This window comes from Zingiber officinale, chromosome 3A, assembly GCF_018446385.1.
Source record: "Zingiber officinale cultivar Zhangliang chromosome 3A, Zo_v1.1, whole genome shotgun sequence".
Lineage (NCBI taxonomy): Eukaryota > Viridiplantae > Streptophyta > Magnoliopsida > Zingiberales > Zingiberaceae > Zingiber > Zingiber officinale.
Window position 1 is genome coordinate 153,642,109 of NC_055990.1, and position 25,598 is coordinate 153,667,706.

Here is a 25,598-nt window from a genome sequence, read left to right on the forward strand (position 1 = left end):
CTTAATAAAATTAATTACTCCTTGGAAGAGTAAGTTGTGCCAAACTTTGAGAAATCACACTTAATGTAAGTTGGTACACTTGGAAAAATGATACAAAATGTCTAGTTGAGATCTTAGTATGTTCTTAAGGAACTAAGAACAAATCTAAATCTTAAGTCTCATCGTTTAATCCTTAAGAGGAGTAATTTGTGTCAAACAAAAATTTGAGGATTGAATTCTTAATCTCAATTGGCACAAATAGAAAAGGGATAAAAGAAATACCAAGTTGGGTTTTGACATTCCTTCAAGAGATAAGCAATCTAGGCTTAATTTTAAGGTTTTAGCTAAGGTTTAAGGATACTTAGATAGATTATCTAGGTATATTTTATTTATGCTAAAATGCCATGATTGATTGCATATTATATGTCATGACATCATGTGTCGCATTCATTTTATTATGAAAAACACAAAAATATCATGTCATATCATACATACATCATGTAGCTATAGCATGTTTTTCTTTTGAAAATTACTTATTTTGATGTATGCCATTAATCATCATGCATTATATTAATTTCCTTGTAATTAAGGACAAAAGACATTTATTATGTATGGAAGTGTCCCGACAAGAGGGATCATATCAAGTGACATCCTAGATGGATGATCATGAATTTTATCTTCTTGTGTTGAGTTATATGCTTGGGTGAGTCTTGTACGAAGTTTCTCTACCTCCGGTAGTTACTGAGAATGAGTGTTTTTGTTAGTGGAGTATGTGTCACGGGCGGATCTTCGGATTAGTCACCTATTCTTGAGGTGGATCCTACTTGGTAGCGTTGTATTGTGTTTCGTGTTCTTTCTGCTGCACATCATCGTCACGAAGCAAGCAACAAACATGCAACGAGCTATTCCCCCCCCCCCCCCCCCTCCCTTTAGCACATTTTGACCCTAACAGAAAACTCGCATGGTGGATGATGCTGATACTAGTCGGGGAAAATTTGACACTTGGGCTCGGTTGAAGGAGTTAAAGGCTCAATTTTTTCCGGACAATGTCTCGTGGATGACATGAGATAAACTGAAAAGTCCCAAACAGAACGGCTCTGTTAGAGACTATGTTAAAGAATTTACTTCTTTGATGTTTGATATTTCCAACATGTCCGAGGAGGACAAACTATGTAACTTTCTGTACGGTTTGCAACCGTAGGCACAAATTGAACTTCGAAAGCAGAATATGTGGGATTTTCCTAGTGCTATTGTTGCTGCTTATGCCTTAGCCAATTTTCACTCTAACAAGGAGAGTTTGGAGGCTTCTTCCCCTCCCACATTCATGAAGAATCGAAAGGAGAAGGAGGTAGAATGGAAGAAAGATTCGGCTAGCATTCGGCAGAATGGCAGGAAGAATCATTCTGCAGCCCAAGGAAACAACAACTTGAAGAACCAAGGTTGTTCCTATGCAATGGGCCTCACTTAGTGAGGGAATGTCCCAAGCGAGGGAAGTTGAATGTTCTCTTAGCGACAGAGAACGATGAATTCCATGAATAAGAAGTTGTTTCTCTGGTTAATCCTTTGTATTTGTTGAATTCAATTGTTAGTATGGATGCTAACGAAAATGAAGGAAATGTGGAGGTATACGCAGAGAATACTATCAAGGTCATGGGGACTGTGCTAGAGCGGGAGGCCAACCAACGGAGTGTTCGACGAGGGCGGCAAATTCATCTAGTGTGGGTGGTTTGTTAGCCCCTTAACTTGGCGGCTAGGCTGGACACAAGGATTGACTCGTTGCTTCGTTAAGCACAAGGTGTGCAGATTGACACTTAACGTGGACCAATGCAGCGAAGTCATGGGGCGAAGCACAAGCGGTGCATGTTGACACTTGGAATGGGACCAATGCAGCATCATGATGGGCAAAGCACAAGGGTGCAAGCTTTCACTTAGCATGGTGCCAATGCAGCCAAGACATATGGACAAAATGGTTTTGTAAGTTAAGTTGGTTTTATCCATGTGGCATAAGGGGTTGGTGCAACCACCATGTAACCTCCTTTGTAACCGCTGCCTATGCATGATAAATAGGCAAGGTGGGTCATTGGCAAAGAGTGCCAAGAGTGATGCTTGTCAAACCTTTAGGTAGAATATTTTCTCTCTTATTTATTATTCACCGAGAATACATACATTATATGATGATACAACGTAATATGAATTACAGTAAAAAATTAAATGCTAATTAATGTCGCATACCCTACCATAATTTATAGATTATATTCCTAACAAATGATTCGCTAATTACAGTAAGAATTGAATGCTGCCAACTTAATGATTATTTTTCCTAACTCACTCCAACACTCCCCCTCAAGTTGGCAGGTAGATGTCTCGCAATCCCAACTTGTTGAGTGAGTCATGAAAATTTCTGCTACATACTGCTTTTGTAAGTATATTTGCTAGTTGATCTTCAGATTTGACAAAAGGAAACCGAATTATCTTTGTTTCCAGATTTTATTTAATAAAGTGTCGATCAACTTGCACATGCTTCTTTTGATCATGTTGAACTGTATTATGAGCAATAGCAATTGATGCTTTATTATCACAAAATACATAAATTTCATGATCAGGCACAAAGCCCATTTCAGTTAATTGATTCCTTAGCCAGAGGAGTTCACACACTCCTTTTGTCATACCTCGGAATTCCGTTTCAGCACTAGATAGAGCCACCACATTTTACTTCTTACTTTTCCAGGTGACTAGATTCCCACCGACAAATGTAAAATACTAGAGGTGGACTTCCTATTCGAAATTATACTAGCACAATCAACATTTGTATACCCCTCAATCAACAAATGGTTGTTCTTTGTAAACATAAGTCCCTTTCACAGAAATGACTTTAGATATTGGAGAATGCGAATCACCGCTCTCATATGACCTTTACTTGGGTTCTGCATGAATTGACACACTACACTTACTACATATGCAATATCAGGCCGAGTATGAGAGAGATAAATTAATTTCTCCACCAATTTTTGATACTTGCCCTTGTCTATTGGAATCTGATCTATGTATTCTCCAAGCTTGTGATTTTGGATTATTGGGGAGTCCACACGTTTACAATCTAGTAGCCCAACTTCTGCCAATAAGTCAAGAACATATTTTTTGAGAAAGAAATATACCCTACTTCAAGCGAGCAACTTCAATGCCCAAGAAATACTTCGATCCTCCAAGATTCTTCATTTCAAATTTGATGACCAACCTCCTTTCTAAAGTAGTCATTCCTTCTGCGTCATCTCTTGTAATGATCATATCATTCACATATTCTATTAGAGCAGTTATCTTACCCTGATAATGTTTTAAGAATAACGTGTGGTCTGAGTGGCTTTGCTTGAACCCATATCTTTTCATGGTAGTAGTTAGATGATCAAACCATGATCTAGGAGATTGCTTCAACACATACAGAGTTCTTTACAACTTACATACCACTTTAGTTTGAATATCTGCCTAATAATCTGGAAACATTTCCATGTATATTTCTTCTTCTATGCCACCATGGAGAAAAGCATTCTTTACATCAAATTGATGTAAAGGCCAATCAAGATTTGTTGCAAGAGACAACAGTACCTTGACAATATTTAATTTTGCTACTGGTAAGAAAGTTTCTTGATAGTCTATATCGTATGTCTATGTATAACCTTTCACTACCAACCTTGATTTGTATCTCTCAATCGATCCATTGCCGTTATATTTGATAGAAAAATACCCATTTGCATCCCACTATATTTTTATTCTCTGATAGTGATACTAGAGTCCATGTCTTATTTTTAAACAACGCTGCCATCTCTTCTTCCATTACTTGAGTCCACCTAGGATTTCCCAATGCCTCTTCTACACTTGTAGGAACTTGATTTGAGGATAGTTCAGATACAAAGTGTTTTAGGGGGTTGAATAACCTTAGTGTAGATACATAATTTACAATGAGATATTTAGATTGCCTGATTTTTCCTTCAGGAGAGTACCGGTTTGGAGGTTTACCCCTATTGTGCCTGAAAGGTAATTCATAGCCAACAATAGTAGTTTTATCACTAGCATAAGGATGTACTTCAATGATATTCTCAGGAGATAGGCTGGTGGATATTGGAGAGGGAGGGGTCTTGAGCGTTACTTGCATGGTATTGCTTGGGCTAGAATGAGATTCTTCTGGCAGATTTACTGTGTCGCTCGGATAGGGAGTGGTCCCTCCTGGGCAATCTTCCGAATAATTTGTCGTTTCTCTTAAGTCAGAAAGTGAAATTCTTGCTTTATTTAGTTGGTCATACGAGAGCCACGTAGTCCCTTCTGATACCGTCTCCCCTTGAAGGGAAGTAGTGGGGGAGTAAAATAATTCAAATTCCATGAAGGTAATATCTAGAGTAACATATGTACGATGAGTCAATAGGTCATAACATCGATACCCCTTTTGGTGAGTACCATATCCCACAAAAAGACAATGGATGGCACGGGGATCAAGCTTGGTCCGTTGGGTTTCAGGAAGATGAACAAGAGCCACATATCAAAAAATATGAGGTGGAAGCATCAGAATGGTAGGTAATGAGACTGAGATCGCCAGAACTTGTAAAGGAGTTTGGAACCCCAATACTTTGGAGGGCATTCGATTAATGAGATATACAGCGGTATAGATAGCGTTAGCCGAGAGGTGTAGCGGGGCATGGGCCCCAAGAAGGAGGGCTCGAGTAGTCTCCAGGATATGTCGATTTTTTCACTCCGCAATACCATTCTGTTGGGGAGTATGAGGGCAGGAGGTCTCATGAATGAGACCATGTGAACTGAAATATTGACAGAAGGATTGATTAACATACTCGTCTCCATTGTCGGAGTGAAGCATCTTGATTTTAGCCCCAAATTGTGTCTGAATAAGAGTCTGAAAAGATTGAAATATAGTGAACACTTCCCTTTTATGATGCAGTAGATAAATCCAAGTTATGCGGGTACAATCATTAATAAATGTCACAAACCATTGGTAACCAAATGACGTGGGATTTGGAGCAGGACCCCAAACATCAGAATAGACTAATGCAAACGGAATGCCACATTTATTATGTCGTAATGGATACGAGACTCTGTGACTTTTTGCTAACAAACAAGTTTCACATTTAAAATCCATAGAAGATAAACCCAAAAATAACGCTGGAAATACATGCTGCAAATAACTAAAAGAAGGGTGGCTCGGTCGGCGATGCCATAGAAGAACCTGTTGTACTTGATAATCACTAGATGTGTGGTAAGCACTACCATTGATGAAGTCATCCATGTAATAAAGTCCCCCCCCCCCTCTTAGTACCACACCGAATGATCTCCTTTGTGAGAATATCCTAAATGACACAAAACGTGAGATAAATCAGCACAATACAATGCAAGTCTTTAGTAAGTTGGCCAACAGATAATAACTTGTGGGACAAGGAAGACACTAATAGGGTATTAGATAAGAATAGGGTAGGGAACAATTGCACAGTTCCAGCTCAAGTTACCAAAGATATGTCGCCATTAGAATTGACAATTGTGGTTCGCTTGGGAGGAGTGTGTCGAGTAAAATCGATTACATCAAAAGTCATGTGATTCGTCGCACCAGAATCAAGTATCTAGGAATGATTTGCTATCCATGGGTCGAGCCAAGAAGAGTATTACTTGAGGAAGTAGGTAGACCATCAAGTGGAAGGATGGACAGTCGCTACTCGTCTATTTGGCTTAGGCCATCTTGTCTAATGGTCTGGCCTAGATCAACGCTTTTCCCTGTTGTTTGGGTAGCTGCTCCTGCCATTGCAACTCGACCTGGTCTAACCATCGGACCAAACAAACTGTCCTCCTTTCTAACATCTCGCCCGTTAATGAGGGATGCCTTGCTGAGTTCACCTGCTTGGCTTGACCAAGAGCCCTGCCCACTTCTATCTTTCCTCTTGCAGGCCTGGAGGTCGTGCCACCAGTCGGGGTATCCATGAAGTTTAAAATAGTTGTCACGGGAGTGCTTAACACTACCACAATGCGAGCAAGGAAGGGCCTTGGTGGTAGGGCTTATTCTCCTAACAGAACTTGACTGAGAACCAACATGAGGTGGAACCCGAGGACCTGACCAAGAACCTCAGGTTGCTAAGCCTGCTCCATGTAGATCATTCGCAGGGTGGTTGGTCATTACTGATTGTCGAGTAGCCTCTCGACGAACTTGGGTAAAAGCCTCCTCTAGTGCGGGGAACGACTGAAGTTGTAGGACATTGCTGCAAATATTATCAAGGTGATCATCAAGACCATCCAGAAATAGGTAGACGCGATCTTCTTGAACCAAGGAATTATACCACTGGATATCACCTGGGCATTCCTGTTGGTGCAGGTTGCACTAACGGTCTAACTCAAAGTTTTGATGAATGATAAAGTAAGTTAATTAGGTTTATTGTGATCTAACTAGTTAACCAAGTGTGCAGGAGAAGTCCAGATAGGTCGACGGACTGACCGGATATCTGACAAGAAATCCAGCTAGGTCGACGGGTTGACCGGATAGCTGGTACGAAGTCCAGATAGATCGACGGACCGACCGAATAGCTAGCACGAAGTCCAGCTAGGTCAATGGGTCGACCGGATAGTTGGCACGAAGTTCAGACAGGTCGACGAGCTGACCGGATGTTTGGCAAAGCAATAAGTTAAGGTAAGTTACTAGAGGGGAGTGACTTGGTGAGGACGTGTTCCCCGTTTGAGGGAACTGTAGGCCCCGATCTAAGTTAGATCCATTTTGAAAATCTAAGTTGAGATCTTGACTGGATTCTGGTCTCTAAGAGACAAAATTTAATTACTACTCTATTTTTATAAATTGGACTAACATTTATTTTGCAGAGTAGTATAATGTATATTGCTTCGGACTAATCTTTTTCTTGCAGGAAAAAGCTTTGTTGGAAAAAGTGGTCCGGGCGCCCGGAAAGGATCCGGGCACCCGAAGCTAGTCTGGGCGCCCAAAGCTGGTCCGGGCGCCTGTAATGCAAAAGTCTATCTCGTCGCAAACGTAGAGCGCGCTAATTGGCTAAGCCGACGTCACAGTCCAGGTGCCCGGAAGGGATCCGAGCGCCCGGAGCTACCTATATAAGAATCCTTCCACCAAAGCATGAAATACAACTTTCTACCATGATTACTCTATTGCGCAGTGCTCCAAAAACGCTTCGCGAAGCACCTCCGACAACCTATGACTCAGTTTTAATTTCCTTATTGTCGGTAATTTAATTTTATAGTTCTTATACTAATCCTGTAACTCTTTTCACGAACTATTAGTGGATTTCCCAATGAAAGTACTTGACGAGTGCGGACCTTGGAGTAGGAGTCGACGAAGGCTCCGATTAAGTTTAGCATTGTTCTTATTTTTCTATTTCCGCTGCTTACTCGATTAAGTTCCAATGATCGCTATTCACTCCCCCCCTCCTCTGGTGAACTTTATGATCCAACAAGTGGTATCAAAGCAGGTACCGCTCTGATTTGGTACAACCACCAATCAGGCAAAAGGGGTGATTTTTTTCTTTTCGGTTTTAAGTTTTTTTTTCATAATCCAAATTGGTATAATTACCTCTTTGGAAAATTCTTTTTCGTAGCAAATTAAACTAAACTGGTGCAACACCAATTCAGTTTATTTTCTCCCACACTGCTAAATCCAAGACCAAGTCTTGGGATCCTCTTCCTTGTTTCTTTGTGTGCAAGAGTTATGGCCCAAAACGAAGGATACAGCACCGTTTGTTCTCCCCTATTCAACAGTGATGACTTCCCGTACTAGAAGAAGTAAATGGAGGTCTATCTGAAGACTGACTATGACCAGTGGTTCAGCATCACCAGAGGCTACAAGGCGCCAGTCGATAACGCTGGAATTCTGATGGACCCGGAATAATGGAATCCGGAGATGAAGAAGAAAGCCCAAATTGAGTTCAAAGCTCTCAACACCCTCTAGTGCGGGCTAACGAAGGAGGAACTGAATCGCATTGGCCCATATGAAATGTGAAGGAACTATGGGACAATCTCATCGAATTGCACGAAGGAACCAGCGATGCGAAGGTAACCAAATGAGACCTCTACTTGAATAAGTTATTTAATATTAAAATGCATGAAGGAGAATCTGTGAGTCAACTCCACGCGAGGATAAAGTACATCCTCAACGGGCTTCACACTATCGGCCACCAAATGGAGAACCGCGATCTAATAAGGTACACCCTAAACGCATTTCCTCGAAATGCACTGTGGGCATCCATCGTTGATGCTTACAAGATTTCGAAGAATCTCTCTAAATTAAAACTTGACGAATTATTTTGTGAACCTGGACTCCATGAGCAGACTAACTCAAAACAGACTGAGAAAGGAATTGCTCTTTTTGTAGTTTTCTCTAAGGAAAAATCAAGAACCAAGCCTGAATCTGAAGGTGAGTCTAACCAAGACTTAGAAGATGAAGAATACCTGGTGAACTTGGTAAGAAAAATGTTCACCAGGAGAAAGAAGAACTTCAGCAGAAATGACTTGCAGAAGATCAACTCCAATAACGACCCAAAAAATGTGACCTGCTTCGGATGCAACAAGAAGAGTCAGTACAAGAACGAGTGCCCAAAAATGAAGAATGACAAAAACAAAACAACCAAAAGAAAGCACTCAAGGCAACGTGGGATGAATCATCAGATGAATCAAATGCCGAAGATTAGAAGCACCGAAGCTACCTCACATTGATGGCCCGCGAATCAAAATCAGAGAATAAATCGGAAGACATATCCAAACCCAAATCAAGCCACGAGTCTGTACTCGTTTCTGAAGGTTCCGATGAGGTATACTTTAATTTAAGCAAAAAGTTTTTAAAGTCATCGCATGCTTAAATCGAAAATTAACTGGAAATGAAAATCAAAATAAGATGCTCCTTGAAGAAAATCAACACCTCAAGGAACAAATTGAAAATTCTAATCCAAATCAAGTTGTAAAATTTGAAGAGGAAAACTCAACATTAAAAATTGAAATTAACAAACTTAAAGGACTACTAGAAAATTTTACAACTAGATCCAAAAACTTGGATCTAATCCTTAAAAAAATCAAAAAGTTGTATACAACAAATCTGGGCTTGATACAAGCTCAGTTCAACAAATAAATCATTTATATCACTAGTAACTCAAAATAAAACACAAACTAAGGCTTGAGTTCCAAAAGCATGCCTAACCACGCAAGTAGAAATTAACCAATATTATATACCCAAAAATAAAATATATTATGTAAAATCAAATAACCTGAATCTAAATCCAAATCTAAAACTAAATCAACTAAAAAAAAATTGAATTATAAAAAGAACTACATAACTAACTCAAACTCAAACTATCAAGTCTACTATAATTACAAGAGTAACTGACATAAACCCAAAACCAAAACTTAAGAAATCCAGATCAATAATTTAGGGGGAGGCTCCAAACTAGTTGGCATCTTCAAAATAACCTACCCAGCAGGGTAATTAGGATTAAAGTAAAAAAGGGATAAAGTTTAACTTGACCTACGGAACTGGTGAAGTTTTGGATGATAGTAGGTTAGGAAAGCTCAGTCTATGCATGTCTAGGAAGATATGACTTCGACCTGGTGCTTTTGGCTAAGTGGAACTAACTGAAACTACCCCTTACGAATCCTAACTAGTTAAACCAAGATTTTGTACTAAGTTCAGTGGATATGACTATTTGAAAAATCTCGAAGGTAAGGTTACTCTAATGATGTTCAGGTGACTCACCATAGTCCAGAAGTTTATCCAAATAATGTTTGTTTGTTGAGTCCAAAGCTAAACCTGAATCTAACACAAAATTAAACTAAATCCTAAAATTGAACTTAACTCATCTGACAAAAATTATAAGATTCCCTAATTGAAAACATAGATCGGGTGAGATGACTAAGGACTTAAATTAAAATTAAAATAAATTAAAATTAAAATAAATTAAATTTAAATAAAAATAAAATTAAATGAAATGAAAATTTAAATAAAATAAACTAAATTAAACTCAAAATTAAAATAAATTAAATTAAAAATAAATTAAATTAAATTAAATTAAATTAAATTAAATTTAAATAAAAATAAAATTAAATGAAATGAAAATTTGAATAAAATAAATTAAATTAAACTTAAAATTAAAATAAAATAAATTAAATAAATTAAATTAAATTAAAATTAAATTAAAAATTAAATATAATTTAAGTTAAATTAAATTAAAATTTATCTAAGTTAAATTAAATTAAACTTAAATTAAAGTAAAATTAAATTTAAACTAAATGAGAGTTAAATTAAAATGAAAATTAAAATGAAAATTAAAACTAAAATTAAATTAAATTAAAACTAAACTAAAATTAAAATTAAACCAAACTAAATCAAAATTAAATTAATTAAAACTTAAAATTAAATCTTAAAATAGAACTTAAATTAAGGCTTAATTTTATAAACTTAACTTAACATTCAAATTAACTTAACATTCAAATTAAATTAAATTAATTCAAAATTTTAAAAAAAAAATATTAAAGGTCAGAAACCAGGGGTGGGTGCCCTTGGTATTCAACTCCGGGCGCCTGGAACATGTTCCGGGCGCCCTGCCTCGACACCCTGCTCTAGGCGCCTGAACCACCCTATAAAAGGGGCGGCAGAGGTGCCCCCAATGACTTGCACCTCCACCTTCTCTTTTGCAAAGGCTTTCACCGGACTTTAACTAAAAGGGATAAAACTTTAAATTTTTTCTTGCTCCTCCGGTTATTACGCCGTTGCAAAACAACCAAGGTCGTCAATTCTATTATTTTCATTAACGATGCCTCGACAAATTCTATTTCTTTTCCTAAGTTTTTAAATTGTTTTATTTTAGTATTTTATGCTTAGTTCATTTTTCTTTGATAAATTAGGAAACATTCTAATTTGGGTGCTAGGCCTTCTACTGCTAGTACTGACCCTAGGTTTTCTACTGAGGAACTTAGGATTAGGTTTGCCACTATGATCTACATGTCTATATGGACTAGGTGTTTAGATAGACAATTTTTTATGCGTTCATGCATTCCTGCTGTAGAGTTCATTGACTACTATAACTTGCATCGTCTAGTTTAATTTACTGTATCAGTTCAGTTAACATAGGTTTATGTGCTGAGTTGTACAACAACCTAGTTGGAGTAGATAACCTTACATACACCACTAGGGTAAGCTGGTGCTGATATCACGCTATCCCTTACTATCATCCGGACCTTTCAAGGTTTACGTCCATCTGCATGCACTTTTCAGTGTTATCCCCCTAGGGTCGATCATTTGGTGATCCTTACTCGTACATTACACTAGACACGATCTATTCGTATTTTTTTAGGGGCGAGCGAGTGCCCACAGTTACCCTATTTAGGTCAGCCTCCCTTAGAGTTCAGGACTATGTCCTTTATAGGGTCTTAGTCTCTTGTATTTTGCCATTGGTCGTCACTCGCGACGTCACGATGATGCTGTTGGTTGCCACTCGGAAAACCTAGAGGTTCCACTGTACAAAAATTTTGTACAAAGGTCTGAACCTTTTCCTAGCTACCATGTGTTCTTTTAAATTAAATTTTGGATCGCCTGCGGAACTTAACACGTTTGATCCAAAACTTAATCTATTTGTTCTTTTAGGTTTTGACTTGGATCTCCTGCGGAACTTAACACATTCGACCCAAATCACCTTAAGTTATTAATTCAATTAAATATTAATTTCCATAATTGGTTCCCAGTACTGACGTGGCGAGGCACATGGCCTTCTTGGATATGGGAGCAACCACCACCGACTAGACAAAACCTTTTATGGAAAGCTAATATTTAATTTCCTAAAATAACTTTAGGTTAACCGAAAAGAACAATCAAATCACAAGGAAGAATAAAACAAAAGAACACATCATCGAAAAACATATTCGAAATATTAGAATCGTAAGCCTCTTGTATTTGGTATTATTTCCATAAATAACTAGCATGATGCGGAAAGAAAAATTACTAGTTATACCTTTTAGAAAGACCTCTTGATCTTCTACCGTATTCCTCTTCTAACCTCGGACGTTGTGTGGGCAACGATCTTTCGAGATGAGAACCACCAAGTACCTTCTTCTTCCTTGCAAATTTCGGCCATCAAAACTTCTTCTAGGATGAAGAGGTTCGGCCACCACTACCATGCTCCAAGGGATGCTAGAAAAGAGGCTTCTTTTCTCTCCTTCTTCTCCTTCTTAGATCCGGCCACCAAAGCTATCTCCACCATGAGAAAGTTTCGGCCACACAAAGGAGAGGAGAGAAAACAAAGGGCCGGCCACACCCAAGGAAGAAAAGAGGGAGAAAAATATAATAGAGTCATTAGCCTTGAAGCCTCCTCTACCCCCTCTTTTATAATCCTTGGTCTTGGCAAATAAGGAAAATTTAATAAAAACTTCCTTAATTCTTTTGTCAATGAAAAGGAAAATTTATTTAATTAAAATAATTTTTTCTTTTCAAATTTCAATGGTCGGCCACAACAATAAACTTCCAAGTAAATAAAATTTTAAACACCAATTAAAACTTCCTTATTTGCTTCCGGAAATTTATAAAATTTCTCCAATAATTTTATCCCTTCATGATTGGTTTATAAAAAGGAAATTTAATAAATTAAAATCTTTCTTTTAAACATGTGGATAAAAAGAAAGTTATCTCTAAAAATTAAAATCTCTTTTAATCTACAAATAAGGAAAGATATCAAATCTTTTCTCAATCTTTTGTAGAAACTAATAAAAGAGAATTATTAATTTTTAAACTTTCTTTTAAATCATGAACATGGTTAAAAAGGAAAGTTTTCTTAAAATTTAAAATCCTCCTTTAATCAACAAATAAGGAAAGATTTCAAATTTTAAACTCTCTTTTAAACATGTAGATGATTAACAAATAAGGAAAGTTTTTACCAAAAATTAAAAACATCCTTTTAAACTACAAATAAGGAAAGAGATTAATCTCTTCTCTTAATATTTTGTAGAAAACTATAAAAAGAAATTTTTAATTTCTAAACTCTCTTTTAAAATCATGATATCCACATAAGAAATAATTTTAATAAAAAACCTTTTTAATATTCTAGTGGCCGGCCACCTAAGCTTGGGACCCAAGCTTTGGCCTGCCACCTACATGGCTCATCCACTTGGTCTTGGCTGGCCCTAGCTTAGGTTCCAAGCTAGCTTGACCGGCCCCATTGGATGGGTAAGAAGGTGGGTATGCGGTGGGTATAAATCTCTATATACTAGAGGCTACGATAGGGACCGAGAGGAGGAATTGGTTTTGGTCTCCCGATGAAATTAAGCATCCCGTGTTCGCCCCGAACACACAACTTAATTTCATCAATAATAATTCATTCTACTAAAGAACTATTATTGAACTACCGCACCAATCCCAAATTACATTTTGAGCTCCTTCTTATTATGAGTATGTTAGTCTCCCTGTGTTTAAGATAACAAATGTCCACTAATTAAGTAAGTTACTGACAACTCGCTTAATTAATATCTAGCTCCAAGAGTAGTACCACTCAACTTCATCGTCATGTCGGACTAAGTCCACCTGCAGGGTTTAACATGACAATCCTTATGAGCTCCTCTTGGGGACATTCTCAACCTAGATCATTAGGACACAGTTTCCTTCTATAATCAACAACACACACTATAAGTGATATCATTTCCCAACTTATCAGGCTTATTGATTTATCGAACTAAATCTCACCCATTGATAAATTAAAGAAATAAATATCAAATATATGTGCTTGTTATTATATTAGGATTAAGAGCACACACTTCCATAATAATTGAGGTCTTTGTTCCTTTATAAAGTCAGTATAAAAGGAACGACCTCAAATGGTCCTACTCAATACACTCTAAGTGTACTAGTGTAATTATATAGTTAAGATAAACTAATACCTAATTACACTACGACCTTCCAATGGTTTGTTCCTTTCCATCTTGGTCGTGAGCTACTGTTTATAATTTATAAGGAACCGATAACATGATCTTCTGTATGTGACACCACACACCATGTTATCTACAATATAAATTAATTGAGCAACTACATTTATCATAAATGTAGATATTTGACCAATGTGATTCTTATTTCTAGATAAATGTTTATACCAAAAGCTAGGCTTTTAGTATACACTCTGACAGATGCATCCCTTTCACTCATTTCTACTCTATGCCTTCTTTCATAGACTAGACATAGATATTAGTTTACATATTTTTCATGCCATTATTTACTCAGCTAGACTCATCACCAGCAGATAGGTTCACATGTCCTACTGCCACATCTTGACTGCATACATTGCCTCTTTAGATATTGATGTCACCAGAGATGATGTCAGAGCCCTGACTGAGTTTGACAAGGTAGGATCTAGGAATTTTTCTTTAGGAGGTATTCATACAAATGATGAGGGTGTCTTGTCCTGGCAGAGGGGGGCCCAACACCAGCCTGACCCGGACGTCAAGCCACAGCTAGATGCTGAGGGGGAGGAGGCAGGGGTGGATGAGTTCATGGATGCACTTTTCGGCGATCCCCCTGCTCTAGCACCGCCTCCAGCACGAGCACCACGTCCCACCCCTCGCATTCTAGCCGATCGAGTTTCCGGCTTTGAGACAGCTGTCACTAGTCTTCGGCAGGAGGTCTCTAATTTTCGACGGGACATGCAGCAGGAGATTTCCAATCTTGGATGAGACGTGTGACAGAATGTGTCCGATCTTCGACGGGACATATCCATCTCTCGAGAGGATGACTGGACTCATCACACCGAGCTGATAGAGATGTTATGCTCTTTGGGTTCCGGGCCACCCTCCTCATCATCATGATAGATTAAGTTGTTATTATCTACGTGTATTTTACCTTGACTACTGTGTTTATATATTGACTTATTTATGCTTCATCTTAAATATTGACTTGTCAAGTTATGATTAATAGACTAGGACTATTACTTTTAAAATTGTTTTCAAATTTATTCTTTAAAATTTTAGGGTAAAATTCTTTATTTATTTTTCACAAAACTTTCCTTATTTTTAGAATTTTTAAAATTACTTTTAGCCTTAGTCTAGATCAAACCCTTAGAAAGCATGTTCCTATAGGTCTAGAACTTAGCATCTCACCAACACACTAGGACTACTTTGTTTGTGTATTGCTAAACTTAGAAAGGGGTGAGATGCATAGGCAGATTGTCTAGACTTAAGATGCAGATATCAGTGCATCAATACAAGTCTGGGCATTAAAAATCAAACTAACAGTAATCAAGTTAAGTTTTTTTGGCTTAGTCAAACACTAACTGGATAAATTAACTTAATCTGACTAATCAAGTGAAAACTGTTATCTTCTGATAATTAGTAAGTAACAAATGATTAGACAGTTAAGGATACTTTTTAGTTGATTATTTTGAAATAATGTCAGGTTCAGGGAAAAAATTAATAACTTTAAATATTTTTTTAAGAAAAATATTTTTTAAAAAAAAACTGCTTCAATTTTTTTAACTACTAGCATTTTCAACGTTGTAAAGTTTTTTTTCTTACAAATTTCAAAAGTGTTTTGAAAAATAAATTTTTAAAAAATCAGTTTGACAACTATTTAAGTGTTTAAAATGTTACTTTTTTAAAAAAAAATAACTTGGCACAGTTTTCAAGGAGTTTCAAAATCTTATTTCAGTATTATCATCTTTGAAACATCCCTTATATCTTTTTCGAAACTCTATTTCTTGAAAAAGGTTTTCATATGTTTTTAGAAAGTTACCCTAAAAACTTAGCTATTTTTCAAAATATTTTTTTAAAAATAATTTTAAATTTTCTAACCTTAAAATTATTTTTGTAAAAAAATTTATTTTGAAAATCTTATGAAAATTGAGTAAATTTGAAAATAATTTCAAATTTTCTAAATCTTTAAAGTTATTTTTGTAAAAATTTATAATTATCAAAATTTTGTATCTTTTAGAAATTTTATATTTTGAAAACTTAGTAGATTTTGAAAACGATCACCTTATTTCTGAAATCCTGATATAAAGTTTTACTTTTGAAAATCACTTTATAAGATGTTTTGAAGATTTTCATATAGTTATTTAACTTATTTTATACGTTAACTCTCCAAGTAATCTTGAACATTTTCCTATTGTCAAGATTTTGATTAATTTACTTAGTAAATTTTTCAATGAAGTGTCTATTTTTTCCACAATATTTATATTTTTGATGAATGTCAAAGAGAGAGGGTTAGCTCGATTAAGTTAGTAAAATACCAAAGCATAACATTAAAACAAGGCTAACTTAAAAATCATGTCATTTTTGCATATTATTTTTTTCTCCCTAACTTAACTCAGGTTGGCATTACATCATAAAGGGGGAGATTGTTGGTGCAAGTTGCACTAACAGTCTAACTCAAAGTTTTGATGAATGACAAAGTAAGTTAAGTTAGGTTAATTGTGATCTAACGAGTTAACCAAGTGTGTAGGAGAAGTCCAAATAGGTCGACGGGCTGACCGGATATCTGACAAGAAATTCGGCTAGGTCGACGGGCTGACCAGATGGCTAGTACGAAGTCCAGATAAGTCGACAGGTTGATTGGATAGCTGGCACGAAGTCTAACTAGGTCAACGGGCCGACCGGATAGTTGTCACGAAGTCTAGACAGGTCGATGGGCTGACCGGATGTCTGGCAAAACGGTAAGTTAAGGTAAGCCATTATAAGGGAGTGACTTGGTGAGGACGTATTCCCTGTTTGAGGGAACAGTAGGTCTCTATCCAACTTAGATCAATTTGAAAATCTAAGTTGAGATCTTGACTAGTTTCTGGTCTCTAGGAGACAGAATCTAATTACTACTCTGTTTTTATAAATTGTGCTAACATTTGTTTTGCAGGGTAGTATAATGTTTATTGCCTCAGACTAATCTTTTTCTTGCAGGAAAAAGCTTTGCTAGAAAAAGTGGTCCAGGCGTTCGAAAGGGATCCGGGCGCTCAGAATGCAAAAGTCTATCTCGTCGCAAACATGGAGCGCACTGATTGACTAGACCGACGTCATAGTCTAGGCTCCCGGAAGGGGCCCGGGCACCCGCAGCTACCTATATAAGAAGTCTTCCGCCAGAGCATGAAACACAACTTTCTACCACGTTTGCTCTAATGCGCACTGCTCCAAAGACACTCCTACGATGCTGCGAAGCACCTCTGACAACCTGTGACTCAGTTTTAATTTTCTTGTTATTGGTAATTTAGTTTTATAGTCCTTGTACTAATCTTGTAACTCTTTTCACGAACTATTAGTGGATTGTCCAACGAAAGCACTCGATGAGTGTGAGCCTTGGAGTAGGAGTTGACGAAGACTCCGTACCAAATAAAAACTTGGTGTGTTAGCATTGTTCTTATTTTTCTGTTTCCGCTGTTTACTCGATTAAGTTTCAACGATTGCTATTCCCCCCCCCCCCCCCCTCTAGCGAACTTTACGATCCAACAATTCCATCGGATTTGGTCATCGAAAATCAATTTCCCGCCAAAGTCCTTGAAGATCTGAATAAAACTTCTCTAGAGAACCACGAGCTTGTTTAAGTCGTGTCACTCGACGGTGAAATCGTACACTTGAGAGGTGTCGTTGCCATCAAAGTATGTCGTGGCCAAGGCGTCCCATACCGATTTCACGGTTGGGAAGCGAATAAAATTTCCAATAAGGGAGGCATCCATAGAGTTGATTAGTCGACCTTTGACAATAGCATTCTCAGTACGCCATTGTCGAAAGGTCGGATCGGCCAGGGCTGGCTGAGGGAAATCTCCATTGATATATCCCAGTTTATCTTTGCCCAAGATATAAATTTCAACCACCTGGAACCATAAAGCATAGTTGGAGCCATCCAGCTTTACGCCTATCAGAGCTATAGCTATGTCAGATCCGAAGGTAATGTGGTTGCCGAGTTGATTGGATTGAGTGGTTAGGTCGGTGGAAGGAATTTCGATAACCATGGTAGAGGTTGAACCTAGCTCTGATACCATGTCAAACCTTTAGGTAGAAGATTTTCTCTCTTATTTATTATTCACTAAGAATACATACATTATATAATGATACAACGTAATATGTAAAAAATTAAATGTTAATTAATACCATCTACCCTACCATAATTTAGATATTATATTCCTAACAAATGATTGGTTAATTCCAATAAGAATTGGATGATGTTAACTCAATGATTATCTTTCCTAACTCACTCCAACCGTGCTAAGGTGTGCCAAGAGTGCCAAGGAATGCATGAATGCAAAGTGTGCAATGGGTGCACATTGTAAGCAAATTCGTGGGGAATTTGGGAAGACGGAGCATAAAGAATTGTGAGTAAATCGTGAGGGATTTGTATAGGCGGATCAAGAGCAATTTGTAAATTATTTTGTATTGTTCTATTTGTATTCCTTTATTGATGAGGATAATAAAGATTGAGTATTTTCCTATAATCGTTGGTGTTGTTTGCTGCGGCTTTTTTATGATTTTGAGGTGCCTTTGTGTTAAGAGTTTTTTATACTTTTGTGGTGTATTTATTAGTAGATTGAGTTAAGTGTGGAACTTGATTATCGCACAAAAAATTTTCAAAATTGAAAATTTACCCACGTGGCACCTACCTATCACGTATATTACGTACCCAGACACACAAGACAATCGAGAAAATGCCGCAGCTATTTCCATAGCATATCACATGCACGATCACTACTTCACTGCCTATCCATGTGTGGTAGACCAGCGTGCATGCCTTCCTTGAATTGACCAAAGGGGGGTGCATGGTGGTGACCAAATTAAAGTGGTGATTGATGTGCTTCTGAATAAATACAAATGGGAAAATAATGGAATGATTGGGCGGGCGGCCTCATTGTCTGTCTCATTTGGAGGCTCTGACCAATGAAAAGTATAGTAGCTGCTTAGGTCACGTTGTGCACTCGACCACATAACGTGCATATAGTAAGAAATTTTTGGTGGCCTCAGTTCTTCCAGGTTAGATCCTCTGTATCATTTGTATGAATTAGAAAATATTTTTTTTATATATTAATGGAAATGTATGATCTCTACTTATAAAATAGATAGGAACCATATATCTTCATCAATATATGATAAAGGAGCATCCTCTAAATCATAAAAAGTTATCCAGAAAATCTCCTCTCCAATTCTTCATGTATGTTAAGGATACATTGCCAATTCAACATGCAATATCACGTTGAGCGCATCGAAAATCAAGCTTTTCAATGAATTCTTGCCTCTTATTTTTAACTAGATTTTTTTTAAAAAAAAAAAAATAATACTAAATGATAAAAATTTTATCAACAAGAATACATTTTGTAAATCATTATTAAAAATATTTTAATAATATCATCTTTATATATTAATTACATACATATATTACAATTTAATTTTCACCAATTCAGATAGATTTATCGATTTTAAAAAGTGGACCTAAAACTCAATTTTTAATATCATTTATCTTCCCACATTATTTTGATTAACTTAACTCATTTGTCGTGCCATGCAACAGTATCTAACAAGAAAAGAATAATATCTTCCGAGTAGCTGCATTAAATTAGATGAGCCCAGAGACTCATAAATTTGACATGGTGCTCCTATTTTTCAATGCCACCGTATGGTATTCGTCATTAAATTTAATATTATATAATTTTTATTATCAATTCACAAACTATTTTATAGAGTCGTACGTTATTAAATCATATAATACTTTGAAGATGAATTTCTAATATTAAAAAAAATTCTATAATAAATAGTGTTTTCTTCTTAACTATGCCAGCAAGCTTTCCAAGTATGTTAGATGAATTTGAATTTTTTTTTATTTTATTATTATATACCATCATTAGAGATAAAATATATAGTTGTAAGATGATTTTCTTTTATTATTTTTAACGTATTACTTGCAAAATTAGGATAGTTGTATGTAATAAAAGTAGCAATAAATTATTTTAAAAAAAATAAAGACAGGATAATGCAGTTCTTTAATGATCATTAGTGCCTGTGCAAATTTAAAGAAGAGTAATTAATATTCACTCTTGAATTGTCACATATTATACATTCTCTGTAACTTGCTCAACGTGCATGCAGGCACATTCGGCCCACTTTTGTTGGATAAAAAAATAAGATAATGATAAACGGTCAGAATTTGATCATCCAAAATACATTAATGATTTGCATATTGATTCGGCGGTAAAAATCCAGAACCCCATAAGGAGTCAACGCTGAGGGGAGGTCAAAGGGTCCAGTGGCTCGCCGGAAAAGGGCGAGCCGACCGGACTTAGAAGAAAGGGAGATCTGATAGTAAAAGACACCCTGGTAGGGACCAGGGGTCCGACGCTCAAATAAAGCAATGCGTAATGACCGAGCGGGAGGAGGTGCCGCCCGGACGGCGCAAAGAATCAAGGCCGTCCGGACGACGTTCATCGCCCGCCCGGCGTGCCGAGCACCCCAGTCAGACGGTGGGTAAAAGACGGGGACATCTTCTGACAGCCGTCAAGTCGTATGGCTGTGCCATACTTCTAGTCTGACAACGGGTGGTCCTGCCGTCCCATCAAAGAACATGCTTGGACTGTGGCAGCATGGTGTCAGGTAAGCTCTCTGACAAGTGCATACCGTGGTATGGGTTGCTGACACGTACGCACCTCGGTGGGCATGCATCAGTTCCTTCTCCGTCCTATATATAGAGGCTATTACTTCGCCAAAGGTACGCATAATACAAATTTGGCAGTCACTTTCTCCACCACTTACCTGACTTGAGCGTCGGAGGACCGTCGCCGGGGCACCCCTCCCGGCTCGGTTTTGTTGCAGGTTCGCCGGAACACTCGAGGATCCAACAGAGAGCGCCACGTGCCCAACGTCCGCTGACTCTTGGTTCGGACAGGATCACATATATGAGTATTTTAATAATATCATATACATATATTAATTATATGCATATGTATACATGTATTATAATTGAAAGATTAAAATTTCTATTTGGTTAGATTTTAACCAACAAAATTTATCGTAAAAAATAATCCAAATCACTAATATCTCCTCCATGAGTGAGTCGATTCCAAAATATTCTATATCTTAAAGACACTTTTTTTCATCCCATGTCAGTTTAGTCATAGGCCATTAAAGACAATGCCTAGGTCCTAACCCTTAATTTTTAATATTTTAATATTATATATATTAAAAATATTCACCATTTAAATCAATTTTTAATTTTAAATTATTCTATTTTTTATTATTAATTTTTTAATTGTATAACTTATTTTTAAAAATCTAATTGAGTTTTTCTTTTCCACAATTGATCTCTACCGAACATACATCTTAATCATAATTGATCTCTACCGAACATACATCTTAATCATTGTTAATATTCTTGTATCTTTTTCTTTTATTGATGTTCTCTGTCTTTTTTTCACTCATGATTTCATGTCTTTCTTCTCTCTCGTCAATAATACTTTTAAAGAATCTTATTTTTGTTAGATATTGGGACCTTAAATGGACCAAAACGATTTAGAGGAATGAAGCCATCAATTATTGAAAGTCGTAATTGACTTCAAAATTGAAATCTACGATTCGCGTAGATAGATTTAGACTATTAATTTGCTCAAAACCGATTAAGGGTGAATGAGAAATTAATGTTTAAAGTCAGCCCAAAATAACATTTATTATTCATTAATAAAGTGCATGGGAGAATAGTCCCACATCGGAAATTCTCGATGTGTATTCTCTACTTATTAATGAAGATGTGTTAATGGAGTTAACACAAAAATAAAAGGACAGGTTACCCCTTAGCCCAGGGCGAGTAGGTGCTCGCACCTGTGAGCCCGCCACCCGCCACGTGCGCAATGGGCACTTTGTAGGCGCACTTTGCACGTACGCATAGTCGCGAGGAGCATTGAGGAGCTTAAATTTATGCTCCAGGTGACATTGCAGTGCCTACGTGGCACTCGGATGACGTGTCAGGCTCGTACCTGACGTGGCAGCACCTATGCGGCATCCTCGTGGGCAAAGGGAGATGACTGTGTTGGTGCGGGTAGCACTAACGGTCTAACCCAGGTTTTGATGAATGACAAATAGGTTAAGTTAGTTGTGTTGTTGTCTGACACTTTGATCAAGTGTGCAGGAAAAGTCCAGCTAGGTCGACGGGCTGACCGGATAGCTGGCGAGAAGTCCAAGCGGGTCAACGGGCTGACCGGACGCTTGGCGAGAAGTCCAGCTAGGTCGACGGGCTGACCGGATAGCTGGCGAGAAGTCCAAGCGGGTCGACGGGCTGACCGGACGCTTGGCGAGAAGTCCAGACGGGTCGACAGGCTGACCGGACGTCTGGCAGGTAAGTGAGGTAAGTCACTGGAGGGGAGTGACGCGTTCCCGAGAAGGGGACATTAGGCGTCGATCCGGCTTAGATCCATTTCGGATGTCTAAGTCGAGATCGTGACTAGATTCCGATCTCGGAAAGACGGAATCTAAGTCATACTCTCTTTATCTATCTGTTGAACTTTAACTGTGCTAACCATTTGTTTTACAGGATATATATTTGCCTCGGACTAACCTTGTTTTGCAGGAAAAAAGGAGCAAATTTGCCTTCGGATGCCCAAGGCGAATTTTATCCAGCCAACTCGCCGCCACGTGGAGCATCTTGATTTGAGCGATTCGTCACCTCCGTGCGCCGAAGGGATCCAGCGCCTTAACAAGATATAAAAGAAGCCCCGGAGCTTGAATCAACTTTGATCGAGAACTCTTCGCGATCTTGCGCTCGACGTTCAAGTGCGGCGTCAGGACGCTCCGACAAAAGTGCTCTTCCGGTTTTTGTTTAATTTTCCTTTGTCGGTATTGCTTTATTATTACTAGCATCTCTGTACTTTTTCTGTAATCATATTTCGACTTGCTTGTGATTGCCCAACGAAGTGGTCAAGGACCACGGGCCTTCGAGTACAGGCTCCAAACGAAGTAAAAATATTTGTGTCTACTTTATCTTTTTCCGCGCTTAAACTCTTGTTTTGCGAATCGATATTCACCCCTCTATCGAATCTAACGATCCTACAAGTGGTATCGGAGCGAGGCGCCTCGATTTGGTGCAACCACCAATCGAGTAAGGGTGAATTTTTTAATTAATTTTAAAACTGGTGTTTCGATAACTTAATATTTAACTAATCAATTTAAATTAGTGCAACACGAATCTAGTTTTTTTTATCTTTTTCTTCCCGCACTACTAATCCAAGACCAAGTCTTGGGATATTTTTTCTTGGTTATTTATCTGTGCACAGAATGTCCCAACAAGAAGGATTCAGCACAGTGCGACATCCACTCTTCAACGGGGACGACTTCCCTTACTGGAAGAAGCGCATGGAGGTCTACCTCAAGACAGACTTCGACCAGTGGATGAGCATTACGAAACCTTACAAAATTCCAGTGGACAACGCCGGGAATCTAGTGGATCCTGAAGACTGGACAGCAGATCTCAAGAAAAAAGCGTCAACAGAAAACAAAGCGATCAACACTCTACAGTGCGGACTAACAAGAGAAGAGCTAAACAGAGTCGGTCCACACAAGAACGCTAAAGAATTATGGGACAAACTGATCGAGCTACACGAAGGAACAAGCGACGCTAAGGTAACAAAACGAGACCTGCTTTTAAATAAAATTTTTAATATAAAAATGCAGGAAGGAGAAACAGCGAATCAACTCCACGCGACGATCAAGGACATCCTCAACGGGCTCCATGCGATTGGTCACCAAATGGAGAACAGAGACTTAATAAGGTACGCTTTAAACGCTTTTCCACGTAATAGTTTGTGGGCATCAATAGTGGATGCCTACAAAATTTCTAAGAATCTTTCTAAATTAAAATTGGATGAGCTTTTCTATGAATTAGAATTGCACGAACAAACTAATGCTGGAGCCGAGAAAGGTGTAGCCTTATTTGCAGGTTCCTCCAAGAAAAGCAAGTCTGAAGTTGAAGAAGAATCTGACCAAGACTCCGAAAACGAAGAACACCTGGTGAACTTGGTAAGAAAAATGTTCACCAGGAGAAAGAGGAGCTTCAGCAAAAAGGATCTTCAAAAGATCAGCTCTCCCTCAGAACAAAAGAACGTGACCTGCTACGGCTGCAACAAAAAGGGACATTACAAGAACGAATGTCCAAAACTAAAGTTCGACAAACCAAAGCCAACCAAAAAGAAGGCACTCAAAGTAACGTGGGACGACTCCTCGGACGAATCGGAGGAAGAAGAGCAGAAACATCAGAGCCACATCGCACTGATGGCCCACGAAGCCGAAACAGATAACGAGTCGGAAGATGAAGACGGGTCTGAACCCGAAACAAGCCACGAGTCCGTACTCGTTTCCGAAGGCCCGAATGAGGTATACTTTAATTTAAACAAAAAATTTTTAGAATTATTTCCTGTTTAAATAGTAAATTAACTAAATTAGAAAATGAAAACAAATCACTTCTTGAGGAAAATCAAAACCTCAAGGAACAATTAAAGAATTCGAATCCAACTCAAGATCTAACACTTGAGGAAGAGAATTTATCATTAAAAAATGAAATAAACAATTTAAAAGAGATGTTAGAAAAATTCACAACAAGATCAAAAAATTTAGACTTAATCTTAAATAATCAAAAAGCATGTTATAATAAAACCGGACTAGGATACAAGTCGAATTCAAATAAAACCTTCAAATCATTAATAACCCGATACAAGTCAACCAATCTAGCTTGGGTTCCGAAAGCGTGTCTAACCACGCAAGTAGGACTTAATCAATATTATATACCTAAAGAAAAAATACATTATATAAATAAACCAAACCAAAATCCAAAATACAAACCTAAATCAAATTCAAAATCTAAACAGTTTAAAAAACAACAAAATTATCACCAAGTTAACTATAACTATAAAAAGAATCGACACAAGCCTAAAATCAAAACTTAAATTAATGGCCAATAATTCAGGGGGAGGCTCCAGAGTAGCTGGCACCTCCAAAACTAACTTACCCGACAGGGTAACCCAAAACTAACAAACCCGGCAGGGCAATTAGAATTAGAGACCAAGTTTAACTTGAATCATGGTACTGGTGAAATTTTTGAATGATAGTACGTTAGGGAAACTTGGGCATCGCATGTCTAGAAAGATATGGTTTCGATCTGGTGCATTTGGCCAAGTGGAACTGACCGAAGCTACCCTTAAACGAATCCTAACCAGTTAGACCAAGATTTAGTACTAAGTTCCGTGGATAGGACTATTCGGAAAACCTCGAAAGGTTGGTTACTTCTAATGATGTCCTTGTGACTCACCAAGCTTAGAAGTTTATCCGAAGAATGCCTATTTGTGGAAAACAAAGCTAAGTCTGAATCTAACACAAGTTAAAACAAAACTCTGTAATCAAACTAATTTCATCTCACAAAATCATAGGATTCCTTGATTGATAATATAGATCAGGTGAGATGAATAAGGCTTAAAAATTAATTTCAAAATTTTAATTTTAAACTTAAATTAATTTCAAAATTTTAATTTTAAAACTTAAATTAATTTCAAAATTTTAATTTTAAAAACTTAAATTAATTTCAAATTTTTAATTTTAAAACTTAAATTAATTTCAAAATTTTAATTTTAAAACTTAAATTAATTTCAAAATTTTAATTT